The sequence below is a fragment of the Hyperolius riggenbachi genome, chromosome 11 (genome assembly GCF_040937935.1).
Source record: "Hyperolius riggenbachi isolate aHypRig1 chromosome 11, aHypRig1.pri, whole genome shotgun sequence".
Taxonomy (NCBI): Eukaryota; Metazoa; Chordata; class Amphibia; order Anura; family Hyperoliidae; genus Hyperolius; species Hyperolius riggenbachi.
Genome location: NC_090656.1, coordinates 216,014,103 through 216,033,455, shown reverse-complemented (window position 1 = coordinate 216,033,455; position 19,353 = coordinate 216,014,103). Strand labels below are relative to the sequence as shown.

Below are 19,353 nucleotides of genomic sequence, written 5' to 3'. Positions count from 1 at the left end.
AGGGAAGTTCAGAATATCTTTTCAGGTAAACTTTCTATATACTAAAGATAGATTTTTATTATCAGCTAGGTAGCTATTAGCTAGGTAAATGCCCCCAGTGTAGGTTAGCTAGGTAAATGCCCCGTGTAGGTTAGCTAGGTAGATGCCCAGTATAGGTTAGCTAGGTAGATGCCCAGTATAGGTTAGCTAGGTAGGTGCCCCAGTGTAGGTTAGCTAGGTAAATGCCCCCAGTGTAGGTTAGCTAGGTACATGGGCGTAGGGCCCGTGGTCGCAGCGGTCGCCTTGGCGACCGGGCCCGGCTCCTGAGGAGGCGGGGGAGGGGCCCGGGGGGCCCATCTCCGTTTGGAGGGCCATGCGACCGTGCGCGCTGGTAGGAGGGAGCCGCAGCCGCGGGGAGGGCAGCCCGACCTCTCCCTCCCTTCCTCTCCCCGGGCCCCCCCCCCTCTCAGATGCAGAGTGCAGCTCACGGAAGCGATGTAGGCAGAACTCACCTCCCTGCGTTCCACTCGCCGCTGATCTCCTCTCTGGCTGGCTCTGCATAGATGTTGTTACACACGCAGCTTCCGGCTAAACAGGAAGCTGCGTGTGTAAGCATCTATGCAGAGCCAGCCAGAGAGGAGATCAGCGGCGATTGGAACCAGGGACGGAGGTGAGTTCTGCCTACAGCGCTTCCGTGAGCCGCTCACTCTGCATCTGAGGGGGGGGCCCCGGGGAGAGGAAGGGAGGGAGAGGTCGGGCTGCCCTCCCCGCGGCTGCGGCCCCCCCCTCCATTATGGGGACGGGGCACCTACCTACCTGCCCTATCCTGGGGGGCACCTACCTAATCTAACCTATACTGGGGGCACCTACTTAATCTATCCTGGGGGGCACCTACCTAATCTAACCTATACTGGGGGCACCTACCTAATCTATCCTGGGGGGCAGCTACCTAATCTATCCTGGGGGGCAGCTACCTAATCTAACTTAATCCTGGGGGGCAGCTACCTAATCTATCCTGGGGGGCAGCTACCTAATCTATCCTGGGGGGCAGCTACCTAATCTATCTTGGGGGGCACCTACCTAATCTAACCTATACTGGGGGGCACCTACCTAATCTATCCTGGGGGCAGCTACCTAATCTATCCTGGGGGGCAGCTACCTAATCTAACCTAATCCTGGGGGGCAGCTACCTAATCTAACCTATACTGGGGGGCAGCTACCTAATCTATTCTGGGGGGCAGCTACCTAATCTAACCTATACTGGGGGGTACCTACCTAATCTATCCTGGGGGCAGCTACCAAATCTATCCTGGGGGGCATCTACCTAATCCTGGGGGGCAGCTACCTAATCTATCCTGGGGGGCAGCTACCTAATCTATCCTGGGGGGCAGCTACCTATTCTAACCTAATCCTGGGGGGCAGCTACCTAATTTATCCTGGGGGGCAGCTACCTAATCTATCCTGGGGGGCAGCTACCTAATCTATCCTGGGGGGCAGCTACCTCATCTAACCTATCCTGGGGGGCAGCTACCTAACCTATACTGGGGGGCACCTACCTAATCTATCCTGGGGGGCAGCTACCTAATCTAACCTATACTGGGGGGCACCTACCTAATCTAACCTATACTAGGGGGCACCAACCTAATCAATTTATACTGGGGGCACCTACCTATCTAACCTATACTGGGGGCACTTACTTATCTAACCTGTATTGGGGGCACCTAGCTAGCCTATACAGGTGGCAACTAAACTGGCTACCTATATTGGAGGCACCTACCTAACTAACCTATACTGGGGGCACCTACCTATCTAACCTACGCTGGGGGCAACTATTCTGGCTACCTATATTAGAGGCACCCACCTAGCTAACCTGTACTGGGGGCACCTATCTATCTAACTTATACCGGTGGCGCCTGCCTATCTCACCTATACTGGGGGCAACTATACTGGCTTACCTATGCCTGACTACCTATACTGAGGGTACCTATAGCTGGCTATAGGGATTTTGATATGTGTGTGCATCCGTCAAGTGTTGCCGGGGGAGGGGGGGCTGTTGTTGCCGGGGGGGGGGGGGCCCACATCCAGATTCCGCATCGGGGCCCAGAGGTTTGTAGCTACGCCACTGGCTAGGTAGGTGCCCAGTATAGGTTAGCTAGGTAAATGCCCCCAGTGTAGGTTAGCTAGGTAGGTGCCCAGTATAGGTTAGCTAGGTAAATGCCCCCAGTAGGTAACCAGCCTTAGCCTCCCCCTCCTTCCCTAGCCACCGCTCGTTTACCTCCTGGAGTAGGCGGCCCATCCTGCACTGAAGTCCACTCCCCCGATCCTCTTCGCTGCACGCCTGACGGCGCGGCATGCAGCACATGAATCAGCTGTGACGGGAAGACAGAAGAGCGGCTCCCTAGATAATGTTGCGTGTATGCAGGAAGTACTTCCTGTATATGCGCCTATTATAACGGAGCCGCTCTGCTGTCTTCCCGTCACAGCCGATTCCTGTGCTGCACGCCCGGTGGCGAAGAGGATAAGGGGAGCGGACTTCAGTGCAGGACGGGCCGCCGACTCCAGGGCGTAAAGGAGCGGTGGCCAAGGAGAAAGAGAGCCCATCCTCCAGACGCATCCAGGGGTGGAGCAAGGGAGTGATAGAGCGTAGCCACACTGTCACTGGTACAGGAGGGAGGGCAGTGCAAGCGTCATCAAGGGGCGGCAAGAAAAGATGACGGGCGAGAGGGGGCGGAGCCAGGAGCGTGGCCCAAAATCAAGGTTGTTCAGAAAAGCACTGGAGTGCCAAGTTTTATGGCTCTGCGGGCCAAGTTTGACACATGTGCCTTAGAGTATATGATTGTGAGTAAAAAGTGAGTTTTAGGGAGAGTTGAGGGATCAATGCTGCAGCTGGACAGCAAGGACGATATCTCCTGGTTATTGGTTCATGAACCTACACCAAATTTCCACTGGTCAATCCAAACCATAACATTTCTGGCCAAGCCAGGAGATTTGGCTAGTAGTATAAACTTCATAGCTTCAGCTTCCCATGACTAGTTTTAAAAATCGGAAGGTCATTCTATTTTTGTGAGCTTTACTGTAATTCTCGCTGTTAACTTTCTGATCATCGTTATGATTTAATGGGTAATCTTGGTCTTGCATAATTTTCACAAGTTATGCAAGATTACATTAACAGAATCCACCAACACCAAAATTCTTACCTAAATTTGGCATGAAACATTTTTTGCCACGTGCATGAAGTCTATCATGTGCCATCACTACCCTGGACCTTTTCAGGAAGGGGTCAGTGTTTTTTTTTTTCCTGTCTAAAAAGAGTCCTTCAGCGTAACGATAAACTCAAAAAAAAAAAAAGTGAATCGCCTTGACACTGGAGACAAAAGGGGCATCCAACTTAAAGAGAATCTGTATTGTTAAAATCGCACAAAAGTAAACATACCAGTGCGTTAGGGGACATCTCCTATTACCCTCTGTCACAATTTCGCCGCTCCCCGCCGCATTAAAAGTGGTTAAAAACAGTTTTAAAAACTTTGTTTATAAACAAACAAAATGGCCACCAAAACAGGAAGTAGGTTGATGTACAGCATGTCCACACATAGAAAATACATCCATACACAAGCAGGCTGTAAACACCCTTCCTTTTGTATCTCAAGAGATCATTTGTGTGTTTTCTTTCCCCCTTCTGCTCTCATGCACTGAAGTTTCAGGCTGCTCTTTTCTTCTTGCAAACAGCTTTGCCCTTGTCTGTAATCCTCAGTATGTGAAAGCCCAGCCAGCTCAGAGGACGATTTATCCAGCTTGTAAAAGATAAGAGAGAAGAGAGAATCTGCCATAATCTAAATAACACACAGGCAGTGTGCAGAGAGGGGCCTGGAGGGGGGAGATTCATCACAGAACCACAACACTGAAGAACTTGGCAGCCTTCCAGACACAGGCAGACAAGTCTGACAGGGGAAAGATACATTGATTTATTACAGAGACTGTTATAGTAGAAAGTGCTGCAGTAAGCCAAAACACATTAGAATAGCTTTTGGAACTTGTAGGATGATAAAAAACAGGATGCAATTTTTGTTACGGAGTCTCTTTAAGACATTTAACTCAAAAGGTTAAGTCCTCTTCACCAGAAAGATATCTTACTTCTAAGGCTCCTAGAGACAAGTTTCTGCTCTGGGTCCTTCCATTCCTTTTTTAATTGCCACCTTGATGGCTCTGAACTGGAAAGGGCAAAGCTTTCATTTCTCCTTGCCCAGATACAATTCGTCATGCATGGAAAGATCCTACTCCTTATCATCTTGAATATTCAAGGCTTTGCAAATAGCTTTCTTGAAGTCTTCAGTCTCTTCTAATGGAAACTTAAATTTAGATTTGTAGGAGTCTTTCAACTCCTTTTGTCTGACTTTAAAGGACAACTGAAGTGAGAAGATTATGGAGGCTGCCATATTTATTTCCTTTTAAACAACACCAGTTGCCTGGCAGCCCTGCAGATCTATCTGCATGTAGTAATGTCTGAATCACACCAGGAACAAACATGAAACTAATTTTGATCTGATCCGCTGCATGCTTGGTCAGGGTCTATATAGCTAAACGTATTAAAGAGAGTCTGAAGCGAGAATAAATCTCGTTTCAGACCTCATAGATAGCAGGGGCATGTGTGCCCCTGCTAAAACGCCGCTATCCCGCGGCTTAACGGGGGTCCCTTCACCCCCAAATCCCCTCCGTGCAGCGGGGGAGCGCTTCCGCATTGGGGCAGGGCTAACCGCCGCAGCCCTGCCCCACGCGTGTGTCAGCGCGTATCTCCGCCTCTCCCCCGCCCCTCTCACTCTTTCTTCACTGAGAGGGGCGGGGGAGAGGCGGCGATGCGCGTCTGATAGACGCGACTGGAGGCAGTGCTGCAGCCGTTAGCCCTGCCTCCAGGAAAAGAAGATTTACGACCAAGTCTTGCGGGGGTGGGTTTGGGGGTGAAGGGACCCCCGTGTAGCCGCGGGATAGCGGCGTTTTAGCACTGGCACACGTGCCCCTGCTAACTATGAGCTCTGAAACGAGAATTATTCGAGATTATATACAGACCCAGCCTCTGTGTGCAATTAGGATTCTTAGAACCCACCTCAGGTTTTCTTTTTAAATAATTTTACTCGCTTCAGGTTACCTTTAAAGAGGGACTTGATCCCATTCGGTAGTGGATACCTTCTTTCCCAGGAGAAATCTTAACTTTTCCTAGAATAGATCAGGGAGGTCTGTGTGGCTAATATTGTAGTGAAATCCCTCCTACAGTGTGATGTCGTGACCTTGGTCCTGAGTTTGCTGTCTGTGAACCTTGTTGCATTGGGCACGAGTCACAAAGCTTTTTCACCACTTTTCGGGTCCATTCACACTTGAGCGAGAATCGCGCGATTCCCGCTTAAGGCAAACCGCTAGAGATTTTTTTTTTTAAACGCTGCAGCATGTAACATATGGCAGTGTTCCAACTGCCGCGTTTGCGGTTAGCGATAACCGCAAACGTGTTACATGCAGCGGTTTGCCGGCGATTTGCAATTAGCGTTTAGCACGATTAGCATGCACAGCACCGCTAATCGCGATCGCGCCAAAACCGCAGCGTGTCCAGTGATTTTTCTGCGTTAAATCGCCGGCGTTTTGCGATGTGAACGGGGCCTTCCTCTGTTTTCACTATATCTATGCATAGCTCCCAACTGACCCTCTTTTGGAGGGACAATCCCTCTTTGGGGACCCTGTTCCTCTGCCCCTTTCTTCCTCATTTGTCCCTCTTTCAGGACTGATGTACAGATCTATGTAACTATATGTATTTTTCTACTGAAAACGGTGTTCAATTGCCTTCAAACTTCATTCCCATCCATTAAATTGATAGGTTTCTTATTTTCAAATGTTACAGCAAAGAAAAATGACCTAATATATAACAGGACCAGTGTTAGAATTATAAAATAACAATTTTCTCATGAAATCTTTATGGTAGGCATAGCTAGGGTTGTGCCAGGGGCGTGTGTAGGGAGGTGGCAGGGTGTGTTTAAGTGTCCCTCTTTCTTATCTCAAAAAGTTGGGAGGTAGGTCTATGTTACATTTTTAACTACTTTAGGACCAAGCTAATTGAAATCTACGGTCATCTGGCTGGCAGGGCGTAGATTTCAGTTAGCCGCCGCATGCACCCGCCATTTCCGTCTAGCTCGCCGCTTAATCCCCGCCGCAGATTACTGGCTCCGCCTGTCTCTATGACGGCAGAGCCCTGTGAGCGAGTCAGGAGCAGATTTCATTGGCTCCTGGCCGTGTCTTTCAATGTAAAAACAAGGAACACCAAGAGCCCCAATAGTGTAATATGTACTGGTAAATGGTTACTAGATAAAGTCAATATTAATACTCACAAACCAGGGTTACCATTAGGCAACCACTGTAAAGGCAGGTGGGGAGATTTTCCTGACCCCACTCAGGAAGAAGAAGAATTCGCTCTCTGTAGATGAGAATAAAAGGGGGTTCAACCATCCACCCAGGGTGGACTCAATATTATGCAGGAGAATAGAGGCACCAAAAGGATAAAAGGAAGCTAAATGAGCTTAAAAAACAAATTCTTGGTAAATGGAGGCGGTAGTGGTGGACCTACCCCCTCCAAGTAGACACACAACGACTGTAGTAAAGACAGTCAATCGATTTTATTTATGAACTCCAAATATGCAACGCGTTTCGCAGGTTTGATCCCGCTTCATCAGGCAATAACAACAGAGCAATAGCATATGTGGTCAGTAGAAGAGCCAGGCACCTCTGTCTTTCAATGTAAGCAAAGACAATGACAGCCAATGAAAGCGGCTCCTGACCGGCTCACAGGAACTCTGCCGTCAGAGATGGCAGAGTGGGTGGCCCAGGTTCCTGACGTGCGGCGGGTAAGTGATTCATAGTTTTCCTCTGGGATTCCGCCATTTCTGTACCAGCGGTATCAGGTCCTCAAGGGGGCAGAGACCGCTGGGACTTAAGTGGTTAAGCTCTCAAAGAGCACAAATATAATAGAATTAAGGCAAGAAAAGTAATAGTGAAATGAAGCTAATCAGGAACAACTTACTTTGAGTGATTATTTTGCTTGTAAATGTGCTGAAAGGTTATTTTCTTATCAATTCGTTATTTATGAGAAGTGTTGGGAAGAGAGCCCATTGTAGGAACTGCCAAGCAAGCAGCATCTCCCTCTGTGCATAGAACTCTCAGAAACGAACATTCCGTACAGATCACCTGGCAGAACTAAAGAGGTCACCACCAGTGATCCATTTCAGAATGTAAATCAGGGAGAGGGAAGATTGTAGAATGAGCAAACACTGACTAAATAATTATAAAATGAATATGGGAGGGGGGGGAGCAATTTTATTCACTTTTATTTTCACTACAGTTCCGCTGGTCCACTTTGCAGGTGTTATTTCTATACAGCTAATGATAAAGTGCCAGCCCACTCAACACTGCGCGCACATATGTACCTCTTGGCTTCCATTAAAGAGAACCCGAGGTGGGTTTGAAGAATATTATCTGCATACAGAGGCTGGATCTGCCTATACAGCCCAGCCTCTGTTGCTATCCCAAACCCCCCTAAGGTCCCCCTGCACTCTGCAATCCCTCATAAATCACAGCCACGCTGCTGACAAACAGCTTGTCAGAGCTGGCTGTGTTTATCTCTATAGTGTCAGTCTGCTGCTCTCCCCGCCTCCTGCAGAACTCCAGTCCCCGCCTGCATCCCTTCCCTCCCTGCTGATTGGAGGGAAGGGACGTGGGCAGGGACCGGAGCTATGCAGGAGGCGGGGGAGCAGCCGAGATTGACACTACAGATGCAAACACAGCCTCACAGCACGGCTGTGATTTATGAGGGATTGCAGAGTGCAGGGGGACCTTAGTGGGGTTTGGGATAGCAACAGAGGCTGGGCTGTATAGGCAGATCCAGCCTCTGTATGCAGATAACATTCTTTAAACACACCTCGGGTTCTCTTTAAGGTTAATTCTATCTGGATTTTCGCTGTATGTAATACATTTACATCCACTTCATCAAATGCCCCCGCTAGAGAGAAATGCTCTTAACGCATATTGCATTACCATTAATCAGCGCAGGTTTTACAGTGCGCGGCCACAGAATAGAGCGTGATTAATAAAAATATTACCTGCAAAGACTGTGAAAGCAGCAGGATGAGAGAGAGGGGGTGAAAGGTAAATACTTCCCATCTAAAACAAGATTACTAATGTATCCATTTAAAGGCAGATTTCTGGATTTTGTACGTTTTAGTGTTGTGTATTGTAGTTTCCTGCTTACAGTATGCCCCCAGTGGAGAGATCGGGCCTCATCTATTGACCTCCATAGGGTTTTGCGGTGGAATAAGGACCCTTTCACCAGTCACCACACCCCTCCACCCTGCAGTCAAAAGTTTATGGAGACTTTCATACTGACGTTACAGCGCGACACAAGTGACATTTTTTGCCAAAACCGACGCAGGGCCAGAACTACGTTACTGCGCTGATCCTGCGCAAGCTGCGTCGACATGGAAGTCATGTTGTCTATGGCGATGCGTAGATCTTAAAAAAAAAAAAAAAAACCCGACGCGACGGAAGTGACGTCACTTCCGGAAGTGACGTCGGCCGCTAGAGCGAGGAGTCTGCGGTGGAACGCACGGAAGAAGGTATGTATCTACCCACCGCTGCCCGCTGCCCACACTGTATCTAGCTGGAGGGGAGTGCAGAGGGGAGAGCCCCGAGGTTAGGGAGAGGCGCCGACTGTAGCCAAGGCTTTCCCCTCATGCTGCACCCCTCCAACTCCCACAAAACGGCCACGAAAGGGCCCCAGGGAGGGGCCCTTTATTGATCTAAGTTCTCTAATGTATGGATCAGAATAAAGTGTTAAGCTGGCCATACACTAGGCCAATTACCCGAGGATCAACAGCAGATTCGATCACTGGGATCGAATCTGCTGTCAAACCGTTCACGCTAAACTTCGATCGATTTCGTCCCGAAATAGACCGATCCCGATCACTCCGTGCGGGAAATTACCGTCAATCACCAGTGGGTAGGGAGTGCATCGCAAGCGGCGTACGATCGACACAGGTATACATTACCTGAAGCTGGCTCCCGGCATCCGTGTATAACTTCCTGTGTCACTGCAGTGACAGTGGAAGTACAAATAGAGGGCGCTCTATTTGAACTTCCGCTGTCACTGGAGTGACAGAACGTTATACGCGGATGCCGTGATGCGGAGAAGATGCCCGGGACCAGGCTTCAGGTAATGTATGCGGGGTGGGGGACAGGCGACAGCTCAGCAGATGGTGAATCGGTTTCAGGCTCAAATCGATTCACAATCTGTTTGCAGTAAAGGCAGCTATACGATCCCTCTCTGATCAGATTCGATCAGAGAGGGATCTGTTGGTCGAATCTGATGGCAAATCGACCAGTGTATGGCTACCTTTAGTCATTGGATTCCACGTCTGCTCACGTTTTATGAACAGTCCTTTTGTCATACCATGCCACAGCCCTTCTGCCGTTCACATCTACTGTACTGTGCAGCAGTACGATGCGCTATGATGCTGCATATTGCCCACAAGCGCAGAGCTGATCCCATCACTGTCAATGGGATCAGCAGCGCAGCGGGTAGCGGCAAAGATGTTGTGCGATCTTACGCGTTGCGTTCAAATCTCACGGCCATCTGCATTGAAGAGATGTGAACGAGGCCTAAGATAGTGAGGGACCCGCATGACACTGCGTGGGGTGCATTTGGTGGTGGCCTCTGACAGAAATACTAACAAAGGTGTGGGCGGTTTGCAAAGGCAACTGCTGGCGACTGCCACACACAGTAAATGTTATGCTGTCATGACATATTTGGATATCGCGCTTAGCGTCCTATAAGCTATTTTAAAATGCAGTAATTGTTTATACACAGTTTATACCCTGCTATGGCAATATTAAAGTGGTTTTGGAAGTGCAATAATGAGACAAATTATGGCATTTTTCTTTTTTTTTTTTAGAATTGAGTTTTTAGGATATGCCTCAATAACACCACTCCTCCCGAAAGCCCCTCCCCACCCCATTCCAGGGGCCTATTAGAGATTGCAAACAACTATTAAAAATGCTAGAGTGAATTTCCTGGAAAAAATAAAATAAAAAAGGGAATGCAATTTTGGCGACTCCAGCAAATCGCAATCTCTCCTCTGCAACCACAGCCATAGAGTCGCATTGGTGAAACGCTTTTGAAGTCGCTGGCGATTCCTAGAAAGCAGGAAGCACAAATGTCCGTTGAAAATACTCCAGTGGGGGCGGCCCGTTTCTAGGGCCGTGTGGGCGCCGAAGGACTTTGGGCGCAGCAACGGAGGGGGGAGCCACAGCCGCGGGGAGGGCAGCCCGACCTCTCCGGGCACCCTCCGTGCTCCCCCCTCCGAGTCTGACTGCACAGGAGGCGCTGCTGTGTACAGAGCGCATTAGCGCAACTCACCTCCCTCCCTGGTTCCAATCACCGCCGGTCTCCTCTTCCCTTCATAGCCGCTCATACACATGCTGCTTCCTGTTTACCCGGAAGCAGCGTGTCAGCGGCTATGAGGAGAAGACAGAAGAGGAGACCGGCGGCGATTGGAACCAGGGAGGGAGGTGAGTTGCGCTAATGCGCTCTGTACACAGCAGCGCTTCCTGTGCAGTCAGACTCGGAGGGGGGAGCACGGAGGGCGCCCGGAGAGGAAGGGAGGGAGAGGTCGGGCTGCCCTCCCCGCGGCTCCCCCCTCTGTTATGGGGGGGGGCAGCTTCCTATCTAACCTATACTGAGGGGCAGCTACCTAATCTAACCTATACTGCAGGGCACCTACCTAATCTAACCTATACTGGGGGGCAGCTACCTAATCTAACCTATACTGGGGGGCAGCTACCTAATCTAACCTATACTGGGGGGCAGCTACCTACAGAGCTGGGACAAGGTCCTCCAGCACCCAAGGCTGAGACACGGAAGTGCGCCCCTCAATCCCTCCCACCCAAGCCATCACACACTGATTGCTATTAGACTAAGAAGCGCCACAGGCCCCACAGCCTCCCCAACACCTTAATATCTAGTTATCTGGCTTGCAGTCACTGCCATGTATCCCCTTTTCTTATTTCTTTCTGCTTCAAACACAATTAGGAATGAAAGCTGAATGAATTGTGCGCCCCCTCCTACACTGCGCCCTGAGGCTGGAGCCTCTCCAGCCTATGCCTCGGCCCGGCCCTGGCTACCTATCTAACCTATAGCTGGCTACCTATACTGAGTGCAACTAAACCTGGCTAACCTACACTGCGGACATGTATACCTGACTTCGCGGGGAGGGGGGGCGCAATTTTAACCCTCGCCCTGGGTGTATTTTAGCCTAAAAACTGCCCTGAGTGGGGCCAAGGCCTTACACACTGGCAGCAATATTCATCAGAAGGAGGATTTTGTGCTTCAAGGACTCTGACCTGACCTGGCCCCGGTGCATAGAAGCCTTGGCTATTAGAACATAGAAACAATCAGCATTTTGTCACTGCAGAATAGGATCTCAATACCTATATGTTCTTCCAGCTCTGCTTTTGTATGACCCCCGCACAGCGTCACCTCAAGGACGGACAACAAACGCCTCTGTGCAGCTATTGTGCATCTTCCTGCGATGAGGACAAGTAGTGGCAAGGTGTAAACACTTCAGGCTGCTCTGTGCGATTTTTCAGTTACAGAAAAACCAACAGTTTGAAAGATACCTGACATTACTACTATTGCTGAATATACATTTAAAGAGGAACTCCAGTGAAAATAATGTAGTAAAAAAAGTGCTTCATTTTTACCATAATTATGTATAAATGATTTAGTCAATGTTTGCTCATTGTAAAATCTTTCCTCTCCCCGATTTACATTCTGACATTTATTACATGGTGACATTTTTACTGTGGGCAGGTTATGTAGCTGCTCCTAGCTGTTTTGGCTGTTAGAGACAGCTGTAACCAGCTATTTCCTGTCTGTGAACCTTGTTACATTGTAACAAAAGTACCGCAGTACTCAGAGCTTCTTGTGGGAGGGGTTTCAGCACAAAATCAGCCATACAGCGCCCCCTGATGGTCTGTTTGTGAAAAGCATTATATTTCTCATGTAAAAGGGGGTATCAGCTACTGATTGGGATAAAGTTCAATTCTAGGTTGGAGTTTCTCTTTAAAGCAAAAATAAAACTTATGAGATAATGAACTGTATGTATAGTACAAGTAGCTAAGAAATAGAACATTAGTAGGAAAGAAAAGGAGTCTCATATTGTCTTCCAGTACAGGAAGAGTTAAGGGCATATTCACAGTGGGACGTTGTGGTGTAATGCGACGTTAGTCACGACGCAGCAGTACAACCAAACGCCCAAAAAAAAAAAAAGGGACATTAATGTTGCATACAGGCAATTCAAAGTATGCCTCTGTGTACGGATCTATCTGAAAATGGCACCTGAGAATAATGGCGCACGGTGTTGCCGCTAATCCGTTTGCCGCTTATTGCTATCCAACGTTAAAGCTTTATTGCTATTTAACGTTAAAGCCTTATTGTTATTTACCGTTAACACACAGAACCCTCTCTGTACCCATCCCTAACCCCTAAACCCCCCTGGTGGTGCCTAACCCTAAGACCCCCCAGTGGTGCCTAATCCTAACCTTGACAGTGTTACATTAAATCCATTCACCGTTTTGCAGTTAAATAACGTCTGCAGTTTGGCTTATGTAGGGCGCTATTGATAAATAGCTTTACTGTGGGTAATAACGTTTGGTGTTTGGCAAATGGATGGCACTATTGTTAAATAACGTTAGTGTGTGCCACTATTGATAGATAACGTTCGTGTGTGCAGTTTTTCTTTTTCCCTGTGCGCCATTATTATGCAGTACTAACGATAAATAGCGATAAGCGTATCTTTTAAATGCTACGCCATTTGTATGCATAGGCGCTGTGCGCCATTATTCACTGATCCGCTGTGTACAGCCTGGGTCTGTACAGGTTAGACTATTGTCCTGCAGATACAATGAGACTAGACACAGGAGTATCTAGTCTCACTAGCACCCTCCAGCTGCACAAGTCATACACGACACCAGAGAACACGGAAGGATGGATACCGTGCAGGACAAGTGTATATTGTAGTGGAATTGAATGTATACAGCAGCGGAGGAGACTCATTGCAAAAACCGCCTCGGAGCGCTTGCGGTGGAAGCAGGCCCCGATTTGTGAAAGGCCCACTTTCCAAAATTAAAGTGTCACCTAATATTCTGCATTTTGTTCTGGTTTACAGTGAATTTTATTTTGTTTCTTTTACAGTTTTATGTGTTTTTGTTGCAGCGCTGCTCTTTTTATTATTTCATAGAATACTAAAAACAGTTTAATACTACAATCCACATCAGTCTTATAAAAAGGTTTTTTTGTTTTTTTTTTTTACCGGCGCGGTATGCGAGGGAGGCCTTCTACAGGTGGCAGCAGCGCGATGCCGCTAATGGCACAAATCAACGTTCCCTGTAATATGCTACCGGGAGGAATAATGAAACTGATTGAATAGAATGGTGGAAGCTGAACCCCCGTCATTAGCCGCACAAAGGAGCTCATTACCAATCCTGCCGATAAAACACCATTCAAACTCCGTCCACAAACATTCAGCTGAACTCCACTTCCAAAGCTTTTCTTCCATCACTCGATTCCAACTCCTTTCCATCGTCATAGTCTGACTTCCATTGTCTGCCTCTCCTGATATACTCTGTGCTGCTCGAGGACTCAGCTCCTTCTATCTACCTCTTCCTGATATACTCTGTGCTGCTGGAGGACTCTGCTCCTATCTAACTCTCCTGATATACTCTGTACTGCTGGAGGACTCTGCTCCTTCTCTCTACCTCTCCTGATACGCTCTGTGCTACTGGAGGACTCTGCTCCTTCTATCTAACTCTCCTGATATACTCTGTACTGCTGGAGGACTCTGCTCCCATCTACCCCTCCTCTCCTGATATACTCTGTGCTGCTGGAGGACTCTGCACAGATTGCAATGTAGGGATGCATATAGCAGACAAGGGGCTTGATTCACAAAAGAGTGCTAACTGTTAGCACGGCCGTTTTCGCATTGCGCGCGATCGCGAATTTTCGCGCGAAACGATAACGTTTTCGTGCACAAATGCGAATTTTACCGCGAAATCGATAACGTTTTCGCGTGAAAACGTTATCGTTTCACGCGAACGGCCGTGCTAACAGTTAGCACTCTTTTGTGAATCAAGCCCAAGGAGTCACTGAGTCCATATGGTGGTAGAGAAGAGCACACGGGAAGGTAAGCCCTGACAAATACGCTTCCAATCTAAGGGGTGGGGGAGAGGGACACATAAGGGGGTGGGGTTGAGGTGTACATTCAAAAGGAGGGAGTTGGAGCTATAAAGCAAGGTTAAGCAATGGTGAACAGATGGATCTTTAACCCTTTAGCAGGCAATTTAGAGTCTTGCATGTGTTCCAGGCCAATTTATTTTAGCACTTTTATTATTATTTTTTCTCATTTGAAAGATTCCCTTGCTTCTAATTAGTACTGCTGTAATGTGTATTTATGACCACTTGTCATTAGGGCACAGTGCGAGACAATAACAGGGGACTTCAGCTTTCAGTTTCTATTTTTTTTTTTGCTAGCAGAGAGACATCAAAGCATGTCAACAATTTACAGCACAAGTTCTGCCGACCGAGGTCAAAAACAGTACACTTATCCCAAACAAGATAACTAGTGAAGCTGCTGAACAAAAAGGGGAGGTATGGTGGATGGATGTGTACACCAGAGAGGGAGTGAAGGGACTTGAGAAGAGGTGCGGCAGGAGGAGTGAATGGGCCTGGCAGGGTCAGAGTCTGGTCTTGGGAAGTCCAGAAAGGATGGCAGTGGGTTTGAAGGACAGGGCAGATGGACATGTTGTTCATAGCATCAGACATCAAACAAGATTTGAGCAGTACAAAGCTAGGCAGAGCCTTAGTCACATGACACACACACTCTCTACCTACCTACCAGCTTCCAGCTATCTGGCAAAGATCCACATTTATGATCAATATCTCATGATATCAATCAAAAATAATGTAGACTTTGACAGATTTTTATTAGATTTATTGTGTATTAAAAAAAAATAAAATAAAAATGTAGTAATCTATTTAAAAATATCTACTAAGGTGACAAAGGCTTAACATTAAAAAAAAAAAAGGGGGGGGGGGGGGAGGAGGACCGTGGCATCAGAGATGTCACCTTATCAAAAGGTTCTAATAGTCAGAGCCATGGTTTCCCCAGGCGTAATGTATGGTTGTGAGTGCTGGATCAGAAGGAAGGCTGAGCGCCGAATAATCGAAACCTTTGAATTGTGGAGCTGGAGAAGACTTTTAAGAGTCCCTTGGACTGCAAGAAGATGCAATCTGTCAATCCATAAATAAAATTAACCCCGACTTCTCATTGGAAGAAGCAATGCTGAAGCTGAAAAGCTCTTGGACACATGATGAGAAGGCGGGACTCATTGGAGAAGACCCTGATGCCGGGAAAGATCAAGGGCAAAAGGAGGAGGGACAGCAGAGAAAGGAGATGGCTAGATGGTATCATGGAAGCAACCAACATGAGCTGGGACAAGCTGCCCTCAAGAGATAGTAGAGGATAGAGGGGCCTATCGTGCTGTAGTCCATGGGGGTCCCAGAGTGAGACATGACTGAACAACTAGGTCATCGGTGCTCAAACTGGGTGCCTCAGGCACATCTCTATCCTTTGTGCATTGCCATCAGGTAATGCACCCGCACAATGATATACAATGGGGCCGCAATATCCACCAGTTAAAGGGCAACTGTAGTGAGAGGTATATGGAGGCTGCCATATTGATTTCCTTTTAAGCAATACCAGTTACCTGGCAGCCCTGCTGAGCTATCTGCCTGCAGAAACACCAGAAACAAGCATGCAGCTAATCTTGTCAGATCTGACAAAAATGTCAGAAACACCTGATCTGCTGCATGCTTGTTCAGGGGTTATGGCTAAACGTATTAGAGAGGCAGAGGGTCAGCAGGATAACCAGGCAACTGGTATTGCTTAAAAGGAAATCAATTTGGCAACCTCTATATACCTCTCACTACAGTTCCCCTTCAACCTTTAGACCCGGCAGCCAAGGTTGAAGTTGGACATCGGAGGAATCGGGGTGGAGCAACGGATTAGTGCACCTTGGCCTCATAGCCTGGATAGGTAAGGAAACGTTTGTCCAGCTAATGGGAGTCACAATCTGGAGTGGGAGCTGAGGTGATGCTGCATAATTAACCTCCCTGGCGGTAAGCCCGTGCTGAGCACGGGCTATGCCGCCGGGAGGCACCGCTGGGCCGATTTGCATAATTTTTTTTTTGCTGCACGCAGCTAGCACTTTGCTAGCTGCGTGCAGTGCCCGATCGCCGCCGCTACCCGCCAATATACGCGTCGCCGCAGCCACCCCCCCCCCCCCCCAGACCCCGAGCTCTGCCTGGCCAGTCAGTGCCAGGCAGCGCTGTGGGGTGGATCGGAGTCCCCTTTGACATCACGACGTCGATGACGTCATCCCGCCACGTCGCCATGGCGACGGGGGAAGCCCTCCAGGAGATCCCGTTCTTTGAACGGGATCTCCTGATCTCCGGTCGCCGTCGGCTATCATGTAGCAAGACCTCGTCTCGCTACATGAAAAAAAAAAATACATTTTTTAAAAACGTATTTGCTGCCCCCTGGCGGATTTTGACAAACCGCCAGGAGGGTTGAAGGGGGTTTTACTAACTGCAGTCGCCATGTGCGGAAAGGTCTATGTGCTCTAAAAGCAAGCAGGGGGGGGGGGGGGGGGAAGCATCACTAGCTACTTCGAAGAAGTGCTGCCTAATTAGGTTCAAAGCAGCATTTTGGTAGTTTTTACCTAGCGGTGCCTTGAAAAGAAAATTAAAAAGCCATCAAGGGTGCCCTCGTCCAAAACAAGTTTGAGAACCACCGAACTAGGGTGTAGCCACCTCTCCTACTCAACTGAGGAGAACACTGATCTAAAAGCATCCTTCTCCAGGCAGGAAGGGGTGAAGTCTTCGCAGTGCTTCAGTGAAGGTTGTGTCAGAGGCGTCGCGCCTCAAATCTGAATAACTCCAAATCACGGGCGAAGCACGGCGCCGCTGATCCAATTTTATGTAAGTGGCTTCTTACTTAGCTCTCCTGATTACAGGGTTAGCACCTGCAAATCGAGAAACAATGCGTTTCGGCGCATTAAAATTCATGAGACTTGGACACCTAGCGCCAGTCTCACTCCTCAAAATGAAATCACATTAAGATATCATTTTGCCTCGCGACCATCTCAGAATAATTGCAATTTTAAATGTTAGTGCAGGTTTTTTTTTGCTTTTCCCCCTCCTTTCTCTCCATCCAACATAATCATAATTTGTCACCAATGCAGCAGTTTCCTTTGTCTAGCCGAACTTTAAGAGGACCTGCCATAGAGACAGGAAGTACAGATAGCTGTCTTTTCGGCTGATCCAGTCTTCTCGCCTCACCAAAAATTGGTGACGTTCTTAAAGCACTCCCCCAGATCATGCTCCAATAATGTCCTAGTGTTTGGGCAGAACCCCTTGTTTGATGTGTGCACAGTATACCTTGCATCAACTAAGGATGCGGGTGGAGGGGGGGGGAGAGGGCAATCAGGAAGCAACAAAAACAGAGGGAACTTGTATTATTAGCACTACTACTCCAGTGTATGATTTGGCATTGTATTACCTGTATTGTGCTGTGTATCTTCTTGCTTATTACTTGTATTGTTGTATCCATTGTCTAATACCTGTATTGTGCTGTTGGTCACCCCTGTTATCATGGTCTATAATCCTATGTATTGTACAGCACTGCAAAATACTGTATGTTGGCGCTATACAAATCCAAATAATAAAAAACAACAGATATCGGCCATGCAGATAAAAGCATACAGCTGTTATTGTGCATTTACAGTGACTTCTTCTGGAACTCACAGTTTAAACATGGTCTAATGTCCTACCATATTATTATTATTATTATTATTATTATTATTATTATTATGTATTTATATAGCACTGACATCTCCTGCAGCATTTTACAGAGTGCATAGCCATGTCACTGACTGCCCTCACAGGAGCTCACAATCTAATTCTACCATAGTCATATGTCCTACCATACTATTATTATGTATTTATATAGCACGGACATCTGCAGCACTTTACAGAGCACACAGTCATGTCACTGAGGGCACGTTTCCACTTGTGCGGTATCGCCGGAAAATCACAGCGGACGAAATCGCATGCAGGTGCGATTTTGCATGCGGTTTTTACCGCGATTTCGCATAGGGTAGTATGTATGCGATTTTAACCATGTCACTGCCTGTGTGAGTTAACATTGGTTCATATGCGAAATCGCAGGAAAAAGAAAGTGATGCGTCGATAACTTACCAGTAGGTCTTTGGTAGGTTTGGATGAAAACACACACACCTCCCCTTCCAAACCCATTGGGAGAGCATACAGATTCTATGCACAGTGTCCTGGCCCAAAAAGTTTAACCAGCGCTGCATGGTGAGAGCGCTATCCACAATTTTCAGCAAATACTAGAAACAAAGTCAATAAAAGCACATAAGCCCCACTGTATACAGAAACTGTGGCTGCTGTCAGCACTGTTCATCACACATCTGTCACAGGTCGACTTATCGCAAACTTTAGAGCCGCAGTTCAGAAATCAATAAGTCCAAAATAAATGAGTCCAAACTGAAAAGCTTGATGCAATAAATCACCACTGTGCAACAATTCTCCCACCTTCAATAAAGAGACTTTTCAGCCCGCGTCTGTCCCAGACTGTAAGGCCACAATAAATACTGGCATTCTGTGTAGCCTCAGTACGTTTCCAATACTAGTCTCAGAAATATCCAGCAGGTGCCCCAGAGAAGCATAAATAATATACACTTCTCTAAGTGAAGAAACTTTTATCCAGTGTTTTCGAAAAAAGTGAAACAGAATGTAATTAGTCACATACTTGGGCTGGTTTTCAAGACCCCTAGGTATAAAATGCATCCAAGTTACCGGTATGATGCTGCCCTCTCTTTTCCCGACCAGTTTCGCCAGTATAGCTTCTTTAACCCTAAAGCGGCCAATTTAGAGGCTTGCAAGTGCTCCAGCCCAATTTATTTTAGCACTTTTTTTCTTTATTGGTTATATTTCCTTGCTACTAATTAGTACTGTTGTAATGTGTATTTATGGCCATTTGTCACTAAAGGGCAGTGTGAGACAACAGAGGACTTCTGCTTTCAGTTTCTAGATTCTCTGCTAGCAGAGAGACATCAAAGCATTCCAAGAATTTACAGCACAACGAGTTCTGCAGACGGAGGTCAAAAGTAGCGCACTTATCTCAAACAAGATAATTCCTCGGTAGCTGCAAA

General features: G+C 47.5%; 1 protein-coding gene across 5 annotated transcripts in view; it reads right to left on the bottom strand.

The window, feature by feature from the left end:
- NELL1 (neural EGFL like 1) overlaps positions 1–19,353 on the bottom strand; it is a 1,178,134-nt gene that overhangs the window by 1,139,488 nt on the left and 19,293 nt on the right. Inside the window, exon 1 of one of the 5 annotated variants that reach the window (XM_068260434.1) lies at positions 11,491–11,628. The exons of the other annotated variants lie outside the window; for them this stretch is intronic. The gene's annotated coding sequence lies outside the window, so the exon portion shown is untranslated. Of the gene's footprint in view, positions 1–11,490; positions 11,629–19,353 lie in introns of those variants that run through there. 5 annotated transcript variants of the gene reach the window in all.